Below are 19,373 nucleotides of genomic sequence, written 5' to 3'. Positions count from 1 at the left end.
CGTTTTTTTATCCAATAAATGCCTTGGTGAGCAAATGAGACTTCTTTCAAAAACATTAAAAAATTCTTACTGACCCCAAACGTTTGAATAGATGGATAAATTGAACTAGAAATTGAAGGAAAAACCTCCAACAAGTGTCTAGGAATGTTTAAAACTGATAAAATGTGTGCTACATACTTCACATACCTTCTTTTATGATATTTCATAGTTTTTGATGACTTTATAATTCTAAAATGTGGGAATAGTAATAATAAAAAAGGTAGTTGTAACTGTGTCAAGTAGGTGTGTCTAGTTTTGACAGTTAGTGTGAATTTAAATTATTTTTTTAAATAATTTAAATTTCCTTATGTCTTGTCTTCTAAACACACACAAAACAGCTAAATACTTGTCATGTAGTTAAATGTGAATATTTCATTACCCACAGCACACAAGACAAACAGTGCAGCACTAAAGTATGGTAAGGCATTTATTTTAATCGGAATGATGTACCGGGGTGCATTAAAAGCTTAACTCTTCACCATTTCCTGCACGCACGATTGTGAAATGATCAGTCTTGCACTCTGCCTGAAAGCACTAAAGACATTTTTGCCATTCGTCGGTGGTGTTAATCCATTTCCTATGGAGAAGGCCGAGGGGGTGTGTGAAAGCAGGCTGTGTCATCCCTTCAGCTCTGACAGAGTGCCTGGAAGGAAAGGTGAGGAAAGGTTGTGTACACAGGTGATTACTTAATCACTGTATCCTCTGTGAGAGAGGGCCAACAAAAGGTCACGTCACTCAAGCAACAAAGCTCAATGTACCCTCGTAACCACTCTGCTCAAACAACACTATGCCAGGGACCTCACCTAATGAAGGAGTGGTTACATTTGTTTTGATAGCTTAGCTTCATCAGGCTCATCTCAACTGAAAATACTCTTAAAACATGCCCATGTTTTGTCTTTTGCAGGAATTAGATGGAAATAGTTGGCATGGTTTGACTGCGGAGTCCCTTTTGGCTTGGATTACTTATTTTTGTGCGTGGTATGCTCCTTTTGCGTGTGACTGATCTTCAAAAGTCGCTCTCCATGGCTCTGCAGTTCACCCTCTTTATGAGCCCCTACGAATCTCTACTTTGTGTCTGTGCGACTAAACAAACATGAAGTGGCTCTTCAGAGCCTTAAGGACTTAAGAGATTCTTAGATTTGACAGACCAGCGCAAATACAGTGAAATGTTATTGGATCTGTTTAAAGCTGTGCATTTAGCATACTTTTTTATGATATTTAAAGGTGCAGTCGAATAATGCTTTGTTTATGTTGCGGTAGTCGATGTGATAATCATTTTAGGCTGCTGACACATAGCGACGTATATAGTATCATGCTAAAGCTAACAGTTTTAGTTACCAATGCACTTTTTTAAGAAATATATAAAATGCATTTAGTATCTGCCTGGTCTTGTGATTTCAAAATGGCCGCCCCCATGAGGTGACCCACCTCATGTGAAATAAAAGTAATCAGAGTAGTAGGCTAGCTTTTATTTGGCCAGTAATCTAATTTTAGTGTACATCATTTCAGAATGTTTTTCAAATATACTAACAATTTCTTCATAAATGCTGCAAGGAGGACAAAATTACTGAGTGCACCTTTACCAAAAGCCTCTTTGTAATATTTATTCCATTTCCTTGTTAACCTTAATCTGACACATGCAGGTTATGACTTAGGTTGTGTAAAAGGAAACCAATCATCAAATCTTAGAAACTCAAGAGACTTGAAATGACATTGGCATTTGCCCAACAGCTATCAAAGGCAAGAACAGCTATTAGTGCAGTTTCTAAAATAACTCTCACACGACACTCTTATTTGCCAAGAGGCGTTTAGCCCCATCTCTATGTAATGGAACACATCATTTAGGAAAGTACTGTCATTTGCCGCATGATATCCTGTCAAGTATATGCTTCAATTTAGAAAAGCTCCTGTACTCTTGGGCAGGAAGCAGATTTGTTGCATAATGTCCTCTCCAGATGTCTTGTACAATTGCAATATCCCTGCAATTAGAGTCATCATACAGTTCACAATGCACACACCACCGACGTTGGGGAGTAGCTAACTAAAAGTAGCAATGCTGCTAACTACACTACTTATTTTCAGTAACGTGACAATAGCTCAACTCTTTTTAAAATAGCGTAGCTTTTCCAGTAACTCGCTACTCTTTCCAGAAAACTGGAGCATAAATCTGCTTCATTGCTGTTTTTTTGTTATTGTATTGCATGCATAGTTTTGCAACTGGAACAAACTGAGGCAATAATCACAAGCTCTCCTAAAATGTCCACTTTCTCTCTCATATGTAGCTTTGGGAATCAGTTCATTCGGAGAGTCATTTAAATCAGAAATAGTAAACATTAAAATGAACGAATGCTTCTGTTTATCGCAATGTTTTTTTTTTTTTTTTTTAATTCAGTTTATTTACTGTAAATGTATCCCTGTCACCAGTCTGCCCTATTAGTAGCTATTGCTTTGCAAAAATGATACAAAATCATTTGATAGTTATATATTTTAAAAATATATATGGCTACTTTTTCAATTGGCTAGCTTGACTGCAGTGTTATTTTAGCATTATTTATATGCTATTATAGTATTTTTATTTTATTTTTATGTTTTCAGATTTAATTTTAATTTTAGTTGAGGTTTTAGTAATTTTGTTAGTTGCTTTGGTACTTCAATTAAACATATTTATTTCAAATATTTGCCAAGTCAACACTTCTACTTTTCTTTTTTGTTTTTTTAAGTTCAAGTTGTTCATGTAATATTTATTTATTTTAGATTTTATTTCAGATTTATTTCAATTACCGAAAATTATTTAAGTTGATTAGCTACAGTTTTGAAGTAGTTCCCCGACATCAACACACACACGCACACACACGCGCGCACAGACACACACACACACACACACACACACACACACACACAGGTTTGTTTTGCTATATTAGTGAGGACATTCCATAGGCTTAATTTTTTTTTTTATACTGTACATACTGTACATTCCCACTACACTACCCCTACTCCTACACCTACCCATCACATGAAACATTCTGCATTTTTACATTTTTAATAAAACATTGTTTAGTATGTTTTTGAAGCTATTTTAAATATGCGGACTCATGAAATGTCCTCATAAAACATGTTTACGTTGTAATACCAGTTTTACATTATACAAATTTGTGTCCTCATAAATCATGAAAACAAGCAAACACACACACACACACACACACACACACACACACACACACACACAGACACACACACACTTCAAATATATACAATATTTGCATTAATCAAAAATGAACAGATGGTAGCATTACCATAGTGTTTGCACAGATTTTCATTATTTTTTGTTTTTGTATGCAATAAATTATGTCCAATCCAAGCTGCTTTTCCAGAACTACAAGTCAAGGCATAGGTCTATCACTCATACGTACTCTGCACGTACTCTGCAGCTTATACAATTACATCAGTGTTCACCACAAGCCATTTAGACACTCGTTGACAAACTGACTTGCATCACCTTTTGTTTTGGAGCTCTTAATGGATTATGCTATAACTGTGCCAGTCAGTTTTTCAACAGTCTTTATGAGATGGCTTTCGCTTGTCTGTTTTTCTTCCTCGCTGATGTTAACTCGTTCGCTCGCAGCAGCTGTTTTGAGGATCATCTGTCAAAACAAGAGGGAGCGTTTTGTCAGGGAGATGGAGGGAGGATAGAATGTGTTGTGACTGCCACAGGTGGGGAACCTGACAAGAGGAATAATGAAAAGTCCCAATCTGCATCCCAGGGCCTGTCACTCTGGAATGCCACAGAGAAATTTCCTTGAACAGGAAAGGATAAGATGGAACATGCTTTAGTGCCTTGGTTTATGGGCAAACCGTGGCCAGATGACTGATCTGATGTTAATGAAAGACAAACAAACCATTTGTTTGTGGCGTAATTGAAACAGCCAGGTTACAAGATGAGAGAATAATAGTGACAGTCGGGAATTGCCGTAATGTGTCACGTGTTAACAGGTACAGGGAATAAAGAGAAAGTATGGGGAAAAACGAATGGCAGTGCAGTTGAGAGAATTTAATTATGCTGTTAAAGTCAGGGCAGGAGTTGAGGAACAGGGCATATGGGTTTTGGAGGCCGAGAGAAAGGAAAGCATCAGACACTGATGCCTTTGAATGGCTACTCTAATATCATTTGCCACTTCAGTTCATGCTATTCATAATGTTTATCAGTGCTTGCAGTGTGCTACAAAAAGATGACTGGGGCGTAAAGTATGCCTTTTCACAGTCATGGATTACTTACAATAGCTTGAAATTTAGGGTGTGATCTAAGTGTGAAGATATGTGTTTAAACAGCAAGTAACAGACCCAGAGTCAGTTTTTTTTTTTTTTTTTTTTTTGACATGGTGTGGCTCATTTAGTTTAAATATCCAGTAAAAATGACATACAATGGAAATACACCTTGTCAATATTTTTTTAAATCTGACAATTTACTCTAAAACAATAATAATAGCTAATGTATTATTACACTGGTCTATTATTGTTTAGTAGTCGTCGTCTTCAGAGATAAAATGTGCTATTTATTATGTATTTTGATGTGCTGAATTCAAATATGACAATTAAAACACCTGATTGGCTACTGTTTCCAAGATATTTACGTTTTTTTATATTTTACATCTATATATATATATATATATATATATATATATATATATATATAATATGTATTGTGTGGACAATACCTGTCACCTGTCCTTTTTATGTATTACTTTAATGAGCCGCAAAAAGGTTATATAAATCAAATTTATTATGAAACAAAAGGGCAAGTAGCTATTTTGTACATAGTGTAGTTCCATTTAGTGTCTACTTGCCACTTCTTGGCTTGTCTCTTGTATTCATTAAATGAAGAATCTCTTGTCACTGTCCAGCAATAGTCTGCAAGCATTGATGGGTTCAATTTGAAGTTATCTGCACTGTTCAGACAAGTACGAGACATCTCTGCTCACTTTGGCTAAACAGAAATGGTTCCCTTTGCAAAATTAAACACTGACAAATAAGAGAGCATGACACTGTATGAAAGGGGTAGCAAAACCCAGGCCCTGTTTACACCTAGTATTAAAGGGATAGTTCACCCAAAAATGAAAATTTGATGTTTATCTGCTTACCCCCAGGGCATCCAAGATGTAGGTGACTTTGTTTCTTCAGTAGAACACAAATTATGATTTTTACCTCCAACCGTTGCGGTCTGTCAGTCGTATAATGCATGTCAATGGGAACTCCATCTATAAGAGTCAAAAAAACATGCACAGACAAATCCAAATGAAACCCTGCGGCTTGTGACGACACATTGATGTCCTAAGACACGAAACGATCGGTTTGTGCGAGAAAACGAACAGTTAACAGTATAGTATCATTTTTTGACCTCACTAACCGGATGCTGAACGGAGTTGGACATAGTGGTGTTTTAGAGGTAAAAAATGATATAAATACTGTTCGGTTTCTCGCACAAACTGATCGTTTCGTGTCTTAGGACATCAATGTGTCGTCACGAGCCGCAGGGTTTAATTTGGATTTGTCTGTCGTGTTTATTTGACTCTTATAGATAGAGTTCCCATTTACACGCATTATTTGACTGACAGACCACGATGGTTGGAGTTAAAAATCATCATTTGTGTTCTACTGAAGAAACAAAGTCACCTACATCTTGGATGCCCTGGGGGTAAGCAGATAAACATCAAATTTTCATTTTTGGGTGAACTATTCCTTTAAGATGCGTTTTGGTCGATCGGATCACAAGTGGATGACGCAAAGTAAAAGTGTAAACAGGGTCTAAAACGTTTTGAGCTTATCCACTTTCGACCACTTCCAGAGGTAATCGAAAACGCATTTGACCGGATTGCTTTCGTAGCGTAAATGCTCATGTGGTCAAATGCGTTCGAACAGCCACTAAAAGACCACCTACTCTCTGCCCCTGACCTATTGCATAAACATTACGGGAATAACGCTAGCCACATGGGATTTAAACTTTGTCGGCTGAAGACCCAAGTTTGATTTGAAGGACATTTGGTTTTGAAAAATGTACCAAGCACAATGTTCTCTCACAATTCCTGATTTCTAACACGCACTCACAGCATTCAGCGTAATCTTGCAGCTATCAGAGCAAAAACGAAAGCTGCTGCTCTCTGTGTTTTTTTTTTTTTTTCCATCGTCTCTTGGCGCATTCATATGTAAATTGCACAATATTTCATCCATTCTTCAACATTTATTAAACACACCTGATCCAGCTCATCAAGTACTTCAGGCTTTTTTGAAAACACAAAAGTTTTGTGAGCGAGCGCAAAGTTTCTCGAGGGAACACAAAAGTTCTATGCACTATAGAAGCAATCACAGGTTACATGTCTTAAACAATGGCAAATGATGGCAGTTCACCTTTAACCCAGTTTAAAATAGTGACTACAAATCATGAATGGTTTCTCATGCTCTGCTTGATTTAAAAAAAAACCTGAGTCACTGATTACTACTAGAATAAAATGAACTTGTGAATAATCTTTTGAATGAGAGAAATCAAAGATGATTTATGGCAGAAATTCAAGTGTGGTTTGCAATTTGACTATTTAAAAATAGCTAAATAAAAATAAAATCAATTTGAATCTATGTAAACACTAAAAGAAGACAGCTGGGGCTTTCCAAATTGTCAGTGCTTTTTGTAATATTGTATCACAGTCAACACCACTTTAATATGTTACGCCTGATTAAACAATGTGTCATTTCTCCCTGTTTTCTTTAGAGCGAGTAGTGAAACTTCATGTGTTTGGAATTTTTTTTCAGTGTGACTTTGATAAATTTTGACAAATGTGTTACTGAAAGGTACGAAGTTTGACAAATGACACCATAAAAATCCAACTAAAGTATATGATGCAGAACAAAACTTGAATGGATCTTTAATAGTTTGAGGTGTGATGTTTCACCCAATTTGAATATACATTAACTCTGAGAACATCCGAAGAAAAATTAGGGCATTTATCTCCATAAAACAGTGTCGCTTTGTATTTCAATCAGCTTTTGTAATGATTCACTTTGTTTTGTTGACCTGAGACACAATGCCCACGACTTCCCCTTCCCTGTGGGCGCAAAGCCTAAGATATCATCCAAAATATTCACACTTCTCTCAACCCAACGTCATAAGTATATTTTAAGCAGTGTAAGGGACATATTTCATTCCTGTTTTAAAGTTTGAACACTAAGCCCAAAACACCCATTTTTCCATGCACGCACTAACAGCCCCAAAAGTAACTCCGTAATGAGATGTTGTTTGACATGCGTGCAACATTTGTGCAAGCCATTTGGCATTCTGCAGAAAAAAGCGAGAGTGGGAGAAAAAGAGAGAGGGAGAGAAAAAGAGAAAGGCTGTCATGTGAACTCTGTCTCAAACCAAGCCCATCGCTACACTGCCTGTAATAATAGAGAGGAAATTGAGCATTAAATACAAATCAACGGTTATTAATTTCAGCGTGACAGAAGAAGGGCGCAGAGGTTGAGCCTTTCAGCACTCCAGCGCATGCAATTGCTGTTACTTCACCTCTGTACCTCTGAAAGGAGGGGCTGCATCAGTGCTGGATGGGAGACTTTAGAAGTGAGAAGTCCCTTCTCTGTATTTGGGTTTCTTTTAGTTCAAGTAAATTCATGGTCCAGTTCCATTTGATGTAAAGATGATTACTGAATTAGAGACTTATCAGCAAGCAACGTATAATTTTTTATATATATATATATATATATAACTTTTGATCAAAACTGAGAGAGAGAAAACATTTTTAATGTTACAATAGATTTCTGTTTTAAATAAAAGCTTTTGAACTGTTCATAAAATAATCCTGAAAAAAATGTATCACAGTTTCTACAAAAATATTAAGCAGCATAACAGTTTTCATCATTAATAAGAATAAAAAAATGTTTGTTGAGCACCAAATCAGCATATTAGAATGATTTCTGAAGGATCATGTGACACTAAAAACTGGAGTAATGATGCTGAAAATTCAGCTTTACCATCACAGGAATAAATTACATTTTAAAATATATTCAAATTGAAAACATTTATTTTAAATTGTAATAATATTTCAAAAATGTTACTGTTTATACTGTATTTTTGATCAAACAAATGCAGCCTTGGTGAGCAAAAGAGTCTTTATCTTATGGACTTTAAAGACACTGCCTCCTCTCATGTGACTTTACTCACACTATTTGATCTGATATGTCATAATATTAGTTTTTTATACATTAATATTTGTTTATTTTTTATTCTGTTATATTTCTCTCTTTTTGTACTGATTATTGTCTCTTTTTTTCTTGCTACAAGGCACTGCCTTCTCTTGAGGAAAAAAAGAAAAGAAAAGAAAAACATCCAGCCATGTTTAAGTGGGGAGTGGAATTATATACAAAAGTCCTTTCAAGTCAATGATCAATCACAGTCTCTTGCTGCAACTGCACATTATCAAGTACCGGTCCTCAGTATCACGCCGCGCTCAGAGAACTTACAGAGAATGATGGGACTGATCAGACGTAGTGTTGGGAGGCCTTGACCTTTGTCTCCTTTTATAAACCGTGGAGGAAGTTGCGCTTGATCCCAGTGTTTTCCAGCACCTGCAAAATGTCAACCTGTTTAGATTTGAAGCAGAGACACTGATAGGACCATCTGGACCTTCACTCATGACATCCAGCCATGGCCCATGTTTGCGGCCAACACACCCTGAAAATGGATCAGCGAAGACCTCATTTGTAACATTTTGACTTGCACAAGGTGAAAGACTCACTCAAAAAAGAAGGGGAAAAAAAAGAATCAAACATTAACTTGCTAAATTGATTCAAAGCTCATCCACCATCTAGTAAAAAGATACTCATCTGCTGTAAATATTATTTTGGCTGCTTTTTTTCACTTGTCAAAACAAAGATCTGCAATTGCTATTAGGCTTAATCTTCAGTTGATTGTCTTAAACACATTAACACATTCTTGACTCCTACCCTCATCTGGAAAAACACCTCTCTGTAAAAATGCATTCATTCTAGGTGCAGACTTTTTATGTCAGTTTCCCTCTTTTATTCCTACAAACCCTACAAAACAATAATGTCTACACTCTAAAAAGTAATGGGTTGGCTCAACAAAAAAATTAACGCAACAGTTTTCATCAATTTTTTTGAGTTATGAGTGAATTTACATTCAACCAACAAGCAACATTGTGTTAGAGGAACTTAATTTGTAGCATTAACACAAATTTTTAAGTTGATTCATTTTCAAAACAATTTCATTAAGTTACTACAACCTAATTTTAAAAAAAAGAAATAATACGCAGAAATTTGAGTTTAAATTACAGACAATATTAAGTTGATGTAATGATCACCATTATTATGTCAACAGAACTCTACAAAATAATGTTTGCAACTTAAAAGGTTTAATTAAAACAGTACATTAGAATTTTTAACTTGCAACCATGCTTTTATTTAAGGTCCCCTGAATTACTTTTTAGAGTGTATACTCTGAATTTCTTCTTCGCTGCATTAAGTTAACACCTTTTCGTGAAACATAAAAATAACCCTTAAGAAAGTATATGCATCTGCGGTAGGTCCTCCATGTTTCATAATGAAATGGTGACAAATTTCTCTGACTTTTCCATGGTCTCGGTTTCAGTACAAGATGTCATTAACAGTTTCCATAACTCTGACCCCTATGAGAAAATGCTATGTTAAACAATTCAGCAATTATGCTTTTTTAACAGTCATAACTTATGTGCATCTACTTGAGAGAGCTTTTTTTTCCATCTGTCCATTTTAGATTAGTCGTCCTGTCATGCCTTTACACCTTTCCATGGGCAGACCCTGGCAGAAGCAAATGAAAAAAGGGTGTGAAAAAGCAAATCAATGGACCCGACTTCACTCTTGAAATTCAGTATGACTGAAACCGCCAAGGGCAAGGTTGGGGGAGAGGCAACCATCTGGCACTCCTGCGTTTGAATGGCACATAGTTAAACAATGATGCAGTTTGACAAATTTCTAGCGGAGCTTATGAAAAGATAACATAAACAGTCACCCAGAGTAGTGCATCCACCTGTGTGCGTTGCAGAGAAGTGTGAGGTAAAGGTTGCAGCTAATGAGGGAAGCACTGGCTTGCTCTTGGATTAAGGTCTTTGTAATGTAAATCACTGTCAGATAAAGAGCCTGTGTTTACCCTTAGCATTAATATTTTGATCAGCATGTTTAAGAGACCCGGCTCCTTAATGCACACGCAGCGGGATGCCTTGGCGCGGACTGCCCTGTCGTCGACCGCGTTAACATGTCATAAATCTCTTGCCAGCTCCAGTGCGGCTCTCCATGCTGAATCTCGAGACGTGTTCCTCTTAGATTTTCTTGGCAAATCCTGTGTTATTTCGTTTAGATTTTTTTGGCACATTAATACCCAATTAGCCATCACTGAATGAGTCCTAAAAGGATGAATGTAAGAGTATGGACTGGGTGGGCTTTAAAAAATCGCCTTTGCTGTCTCTACAACTTTTTTCCATTTTTGACTCACACTTGAAAGCTTGTTTGGTATTTTCCTTGGAATCGCTCTCATTCATCCTTCCTGCAAAACACGGCGCGCACTGTAAAGTTTCACGGAAAACGTAGGAGTTAAAAATTGAGGTTTCAATAACCAAAAGCGGCTTTTTTTTGGCAAATATTCTGTCATTCCCTGATTGGGGTCATTTAAGACGCCCTTAACGGCCGACTAAACCATGTACCTGATGCAAAACAGCTGTTTATGGGTGTAAACTGTGTCTTACTGGCTGTATTTGTCCATTGCAGCGTCATATAAACAATCTTGATCATTCTAACCGACAGATTGATTGGTTCAGTCGCTTGGCGTTGTTTCATTCTGCTTGGAGTAATATTCATCAGTAACAACTGAACGTGTGTGTGTGTAAGAGAGAGAGAAAGAAAAAGGGTTTTGTTAGCCATTAGCAGTTTCAATCGGTAATATTTGGCTGCGCTGATAATTCCATAAACATTAATACGCCTTTGCAAATTACATATATTCATTTGAACATTATTTTATTTCACAGAATTAGTCAGCTGTTGGCTTGGCTAACGTTAGCCAGATCTCACAGCTGTTTGAATGTTACTCAATAAGAAGGATTGACTACATTATGATTAGCATATATACTGCAAGTCTACTTGTTGTTAAAGGGTTAGTTCACCCAAAAATGAAAATAATGTCATTTATTACTCACCCTCATGCCGTTCCACACCCGTAAGACCTTCATTAATCTTCGGAACACAAATTAAGATATTTTTTGTTGAAATCTGATGGCTCAGTGAGGCCTGCATAGCCAGCAATGACATTTCTTCTTTCAAGATCCATTAAATGTACTAAAAACATATTTAAATCAGTTCCTGTGAGTACAGTGGTTCAATATTAATATTATAAAGCGACGAGAATATTTTTGGTGTGCCAAAAAAACAAAATAACGACTTATATAGAAACGGCCAATTTCAAAACACTGCTTCATGAAGCTTCGGAGCGTTATGAATCAGCGTGTCGAATCAGCGGTTCGGATCACGTGTCAAACTGCCAAACTGCTGAAATCACGTGACTTTGGCGCTCCGAACCGCTGATTCATAACGCTCCGAAGCTTCATGAAGCAGTGTTTTGAAATCGGCCATCGCTGTACAAGTCGTTATTTTGTTTTTCTGGCACACCAAAAATATTCTCGTTGCTTTATAATATTAATATTGAACCACTGTACTCACATGAACTGATTTAAATATGTTTTTAGTACATTAATGGATCTTGAGAGAGGAAATGTTTGTGTTCACATATTCCAGAAAAAAAGAGACTGATTACAATGTTAAAGACTTTCTATTCAAAACTTAAACTGTCTGTCATCTTAAAACAATGACAAAACACATTAAATTGATCAAGAGTGACAGTAAAAACATTTATAATTTATATAATACAGATTTATATTTTAAAGAAATACATTCTATTCATCAAAGAATCCTAAAAAAATAAAGTATCCGTTTACACAAAAATATGAAGCAGCACAACTGTTTTTAACATAGTTATAAGAAAAGTTTCTTGAGCAACAGTCAGCATATTAGAATGATTTCTGAAGGATCATGTGACACTGAAGACTGGAGTAATGATGCTGAAAATTCAGCTTTGCCATCACAGGAATAAATGACATTTTAAAATATATTCACTATGGACTGCATTTCTTTCTGATTCAAGTGAAATCCAATTTGGTCAATGATGCAATGTCCCCATTGTATTCAGTAAAAATGCAGCCCATCTGGATCCTAAAAAAAAATTATAATACTTTCCTACGTCTAACACAATGGACTTGTAACCCACATTTTTATCCCCTGATTGTTGTGTACACATATTGCAGAAAAAAAAGAGAGTGATTACAATGTTAAAGACTTTCTATTCCCAACTTAAACTATCCGTCATCTTAAAACATAAACAGTGAAAAAAAAAACAACAGAGTGAAACTGGCTTGCCACTATTTTCCAGACCATTACGATTACGTAGCATTGACTAAACGAAAATGACCGGAAGTCCTGAAGTCATTCAAAGACGTGCGATAACATCTCAGAAAAGAAACTGCAGAATAGGGAGAAACAATATTACATTATTTCAACCTCTTAATGACTGCCGTTCTGTCGACCGCAACCACAGAGTTACATACTGACCCACAGCATGTACTGATTCAGCTGCCCGTCGTCCCTGAGTACTTTATTTAGAATGCTAAAAACTCAAATAACACTTTGCTCAATGACCATTTCTTACTGCAAAATGTTTATGTGGTTTGAGAAACCAGGAACAGGGCAAGCTAAGTAATATATTATGAGATCCAGACCTTTAAAGGCAGGCAAAGACATAAATCATAACTAATATACTCGGGCTATAAATTGATGAAAGTGAAAAGAAGTGTGGTGCAGACCACTCATTGCTGCATCCTGAGCAGCCTGGTTTGGAGGCTCTTATGTGAAACGGTATTGTTTTGAGTCCATCTGTCATTATATGGCTGTGATTGATTGATTTAAAAGGTCTTAATATAGCTTGTAGCAGTTACACTCCACTTAGTCTCAGCTTCAGACCGCATTCCCATGAATGTCCAGTCTGCTCACTGACCGTATGATGCATGCTGCATACAATAAGTGTTGACTCACCAGTTTCTTTCTGTTTGGCTGGGTTTATGCAACATCCGGAAAGAAGGGCACATTGGGTTTTTTTTAACATGTCTGACTGGAAACAAAATGGTTGTATCAAACCATTATCTTTTTGGCTGATCAGACACAGTGTTGGGGCTAACACATTACAAGTAATGCAAGTTACGTAATCAGATTACTTTTTTTCAAGTAACAAGTAATGCAACAAAATTTCAAAAGTTACTTTTTCAAATAAGTAACGCAAGTTACTTTGTTTTCCCATTCATTGACTGGTACCTCTCCTGTCACCGTGTTGAAAGAAATTAGGAGTGCAGAGGTGTTGTGTGTGCTGTGTAAACGTGATGGTTGTTGTAGTTCTAGCATTCATTTACTCATCTCACTTGCACAAAAACAGATTCAGCATTCCTCAAGATTAATAAAACAGTGAAATGCAAACTCAGAATATTAAGCAAACCTGCAATAATTAAATATGTCGAAAAAAGTAACTCTAAAATAACTTCAAAACCCGGAAGACTAATTCGCCCGTGGTTCCCTAAAGATTTTCCTAGGGTTTTAGAATGTGGTTTTTCAATTTATGAGTAAAACAATAGATACTAGATAGACAGTTTGTGCAGTTTACAGTGTGCAAGTATTGCCAAGTTATGTTTACCACAGGCTTTATTTTACTCATTAATTGAAAAACCAAATTATAAAACCCAATAGAAATGACAAAAAAGTAAAGTTAGGTTAACAAAATGTAGATTGATATCTAATGGTGGTCTATCAATGGCTTACAAGTAAGAAATGAAAAAATAAATCAAATGTTATATACATACATATATATATATATATATATATATATATATATATGGACAAAATTATGTCCAAATTCATGTAATTTGATAATTATCTGTGTATACTAGATCGGCAGTGTGATTGACCAGCTGTGTAATGCCTAGATTGCAAAGGCAACATCCATTGCTACGGTCATTACAGATCAGTTTCCAAATGAGAAAACATAAGCAAATGTTTTTGAAAATGTTGAATGTAGAATGTATTTCTTAGTCAGTCTTACATCAAAGATGGATGTCATTTCAGTTGATGTAATCAAATTTCTAGTATAATCAGTCAAATACACATTTTTTTTTTCCCTTTTTAAATGTGAAAAGTTGCATAACAGCCTCCGCTTTGAGTCTTTTGGGAAGAAAAATCTTATAATCTTTTGATTTAGAATACATAAAGTGCATTACTTCAAAACACCCCTTAGTATAAGATGTTCCTGAAGCCTGACTGTAAAACAACAGCATTCAAGGATCCCCCGAAAGGCATAAACAAGAACACTGGGTCAGATCCTTCTGCTATATGCCATGTGCACGTCTTGAACTTGTTACAGAAAATCTAGACAAGTGGGTCCAGAGAAAAGCATATCCTCACTGCTTGTCATGTCTTCTGAAAAGTCTTTAAAAAGTGGGATTGACTTTCAAGTTGGATTTTGAGAGGAAAGATTTTTTGTGCAATAATTGCTATATAATGAGCGCTTCGGTCACCTCCTGCCACATTGCGGCCGTGTTTTTTATTTACTCGTCTGGTCAGAGCCAATAGCTCAGTTAAAGAGATGGAAAAAATAAGTCTTTCCAGCTCCTGCTGGAATTTGATTTCTTCCAACAGCTGTCTTGCTTTATACTACCATGAAGTCAGGGAATCGCCCATCTCAAATCAATCACAGGGGGCTGACATTTCCTGCAAACTGTGCTCATAGGATAAATGGAAGGGTTGGGAATGGCAGGAAGGGGGGTCACGGCTAAAAAAGGAACATCAAATTGGCAGCCGAACAGCTGGAATGATGTCCTTGTTTATGTGCTCTAATGCCTTCTCCCATTAGTCTGATGTCTTTGAGAAGTCATTTGCTGCACTTTAGGAAAGTCTCAGCACTTCCATAGAGAAATATTACTTTTGATAGGGTTTCATTAAGACTGGGAAATGAAGTACTTTTTCCTTAATGAATTTTAGATCTCCCTCTTTTTTCATTTTCCAGAATGATTTCTCCTCACTCATGCTATGTCGAAACATATTTTCTGTTGACTTACTGCAGTGAAACTGCTGCGGTGGACGGATTAGATCAAGACGAAAATGACGGCATAATATGTGACTCGCAAAATAACTGATCGAAAGTGGAGGCGAAGACAACACGTGTTTTGGTACTGTTTGTACAATGACGCAATAACGCCTGCTTTTGAGCATTACGCTGAGTAGCGTGCACATTTTGGTCATTAGGAATTACAAACTACGGCTGTTAAGCTTTGAGACACATACAAATTGTGTTTACTTAAAAGCTGGGCTCTGAGAGAGTGCCCTCTTGCTGGCGTGGTCATGTAAGAACACTGAAACAGTGGAGACCTTATTCACACCTCGCTTGCTGAGCTCGGCAAGTGAGATCTGAACAGCGCCGCCCAGGAGCTCAGAGCGTTCAAGCCAATGAATAGGTCATAATGTGCATGTATAGTAATGAGGCATAGAGACCCTTAAACCATATACACTCTATATTTGAATTTTCCTCTCTCGTAAAAATGTCATCACCTCGCTGTTCTTCAGAAATGGTCTTTTAGTATGTGCTTTGATAAATGTGGCGTAGCAATAGGCATTTATTTAGACATTTTGCAAATGTTTCACAATGCGTTTTCAATGAATAGGACTTTTGTGTTTTAGCATATAGCCAGTGAGCATGGTGCACATTGCCATGGCCTACAACCAACAGCAACTATAGCATCCCTAGTATTTTAGTAGCTCAAACAGTAAAGCATGGCGCTAGCAACGCCAAGGTCATGGGATCGATTCCCAGAGAATGCCTGAACTCTATCGCTGCGTCCGAAATCGAATACTTGTCTACTATATAGTATGCGAAAAACAGCACGCCAACAGAGTAGTATGTCTGAAAACATAGTATTCGAAAAACAGTTGGCAAAAAGTACCGGATGACCTACTACTTACGGTGAGATTCCAAAGTGCGCATTCGATGGACACTTTACTATCCCATGAGGCCATGGGAGGGGATTTATGAATGGAGGTGAAGCGACGCAACTGACGCTGGTAGGTCACATGATAATGACGAATGCACATTCATACTATATAGAACATACTTTTTTAATACTGTTTTTGTCCAAATTATAGAAGTCAATGGAACCCCAAATTTTCAAACTCCAAAAAGGAAATAAAACTAACATGAATCTCTAATCAATCTTCTAATCAAAACATTGATCAACTCATGCATACAAATGCTTTGAACAAAATTTCTTTGTACACTACAATAGTCGGGAAATGATGTCACGCTCTGCGGCGTCTTTTTTTAAAGACATATATTCAACATAATAATAAATATAAAAAAATAAATACAAAATGTAAAATATACCATTTACTCCACTTTCCTGCAATGCTGCAAACCTGCAGCTTACAGGGTTGGTTCACCTAAAAAAGTTACTTCATGTCTTTCCACACACGTAAGACCTTTGTTCCTCTTCGGAACACAAATTAAGATATTTTTGATGAAATCCGAGAGCTTTCTGATCCCCCATAGACAGCAACGCAATTACCACTTTCAAGGCACAGAAAGGTACTAAAGACATTGTTAAAATAATCCATGTGACTACAGTGGTTCAACCTTAATTTTATGAAGTGACAAGAATACTTTTTGTGTGCAATAACCAAACCAAAATAACAACTTTATTCAACCATTTCTTCTCTTCCATGTCAGTCTCTAAAGCTTTTCACATTGTAAACACAGTGCAGCACTTCCGGGTTGGTCGACTCCTGCATCAGCATCACAGGCATGCGTGGTGCTCACGTGTACAACATGGGAGACTGAAGAGAAGAAATTGTTGAATAAAGTCTTTTTTTGCACACAAAAGTTTTCTTTTCGCTTCATAAAATTAAGGTTGAACCACTGTAGTCACATGGACTATTTTAACGATGTCTTTACTACTTTTCTGTGCCTTGAAAGTGGTAATTGTGTTGCTGTCTATGGGGGATCAGAAAGCTCTCGGATTTCATCAAAAAATATTTGAAATGAAATGAGGGTGAGTAATTAATGACAGAATTTTTATTTTTGGGTGAACTAACACTTTAAAGTTTTAATTTACCCAAGATGTCACACCATGATGTATCTTTCTTATATTGGTCAAATGTTTTCACGTAATACGAATTTTCAGGTCAGAGTTCACAAATTTTAATTTTGGAATGTAGAGAAATTCGCATGGGCTTGCGTTTCCTGACTCCCACATTTGCATTTGTATGAGCAGAAGTCAATGAAATAACAAATATAGTGTGACTGCCTCTTAATATGGCAACACAAATTTCATGCAAAAAAGCTTAAAAGGCTTAAATTTTGATCTGTTCATCATACAAAGTGATCATGTTGCCTTGTAATATACCAGTCAAGTTATAGGGAATAATTTCACACTATATGGATGTCCTTTTTGGAGCTTGAAATTTTTGGGTCCCATTGGGTCCCTACTTTCATTTTGTAGACAAACACAGCTGGAGCGTTTTTCATAATATCTTTTATTTGTGTGTGTGTGTGTGTGTGTGTGTGTGTGTGTGTGTGTGTGTGTGTGTTTGTGTTTTCCACAGAAGAAGGAAAGTTTTCATTTTTAGGTGAATGTTTCATTACAATAAAATAAATGTAGATGTAGTTCAAAGTGCATTGACACATTTGACATTATCACTTAAAATTTGAACAGAGTGACATTATAGCATGCTGTCAAACACAGTCCAATGAAAACAGTGGGGAGGCTGGGCAACCATAGAGGTACTCCATGCTGAATCGAGTTTCAGTGTAATTGGGATCATACGCAGCATGTGCAGTTTTGGCACATAAGTTAGATTAATCAGAGAGGCTTTAATCGAGAAGAATTCTCCTGTGTGTGGCTGGGCAGATGCTCAACTGTGGGCCCCTAAGTTGAGTTCTGTTTAAGTGCGCACCTTTTGACTCCACAAACACCCATCTCAGAAACTTGGGGTCTCCCACCCCACCCCCACTCATCCTAGTTCGCTTCTTGCATCAGCACACGAACATGCCACCCCACCAGTCCACTTAATGATTAAATTGCATCTCACATGGAAGTTCCAAATCACCAGATTCCTCATAGCTGACTCTTCCTGCTGATTGTAATTTATGTCGGAAGTCATTGCCGTCCAACGCTCGGCCTTCAAGAGGTCCAGACAGGAAAGAAAAGACATGTGGAGCATTTAGCCGTGTGTTGAGCGTCTGGAGTTGGCATCGCACAGTCTGTAAACACGCTTCCTTTCACAACACATGATTATAGGTAATGAAAGTTGCCACGGTCATCACTGGTTGCCTTTCATGCTGTTGCTTGAAGTGCGTGTGCACCTGTTCTTAATCTGCATAATGATTGCAACAGGACCTGAATATGACATGGGTGAATGCTGACGAATGATTAAACTGTATAACCGAGACATAGGGAGTTTGGGGCCTTCAGATATGCATGCTCAGTTAGTCATTTAAAACAAAAACACTAGTAAAGATAATGCATGCTGATGGAGAGTTTGGGATTTTGTGTTTTCAAGCATTTTGATCTCCCCAAAAGAGGTTGTCTGATCGCACAATGGAGCTAAATATATTTTCGGCTTTGCGGGATCATTTTAAAATCTTGATCTTGATTGAAGAGACTTGGAGTTTATGAAGTCCAGGCTGAAAGTCTGTTTCAGGGATGAGGTTTTGTTCACTTGAGTGCATTAGGCATTCCTGCCCATGACTTCATCCACAATGGATTCCCTTCAATCCAGAGGACAATGTGTGCATTTATTTTCCACAAGCTCTCAAGCTAAATACTTCTGTGTGAAATTTCAGCACCTGCATTGTAAACCCATCTCTTTTGTTCAGATGAAATCCATGCTAATGACCCTGGAAAGACTGCAAATAACATTAAATGTCCCATTAGGAAGGAAGAGCTGTACAGGATTGTGCAGGGTTTATTTCCTGAAACTTGTACTGTTGTCATTGTGCACTTAGCAGTGTTAAGTGTCTTGAGGAATAGAAACTTAAACTAAAATGACAATCCTGTGGTTATGTCTCCTGTCTCCTAAAGACCTCACTCCACCTGAGTTATTTTTTACTTTTTCTTTCATGACATCTTTGTCTCTTTAACTCTTTACCTGCTTTGCATGTGTAA

The sequence above is a fragment of the Ctenopharyngodon idella genome, chromosome 11 (genome assembly GCF_019924925.1).
Source record: "Ctenopharyngodon idella isolate HZGC_01 chromosome 11, HZGC01, whole genome shotgun sequence".
In the NCBI taxonomy this organism is placed as follows: domain Eukaryota; kingdom Metazoa; phylum Chordata; class Actinopteri; order Cypriniformes; family Xenocyprididae; genus Ctenopharyngodon; species Ctenopharyngodon idella.
Note: the sequence above shows the minus strand (reverse complement) of the source record.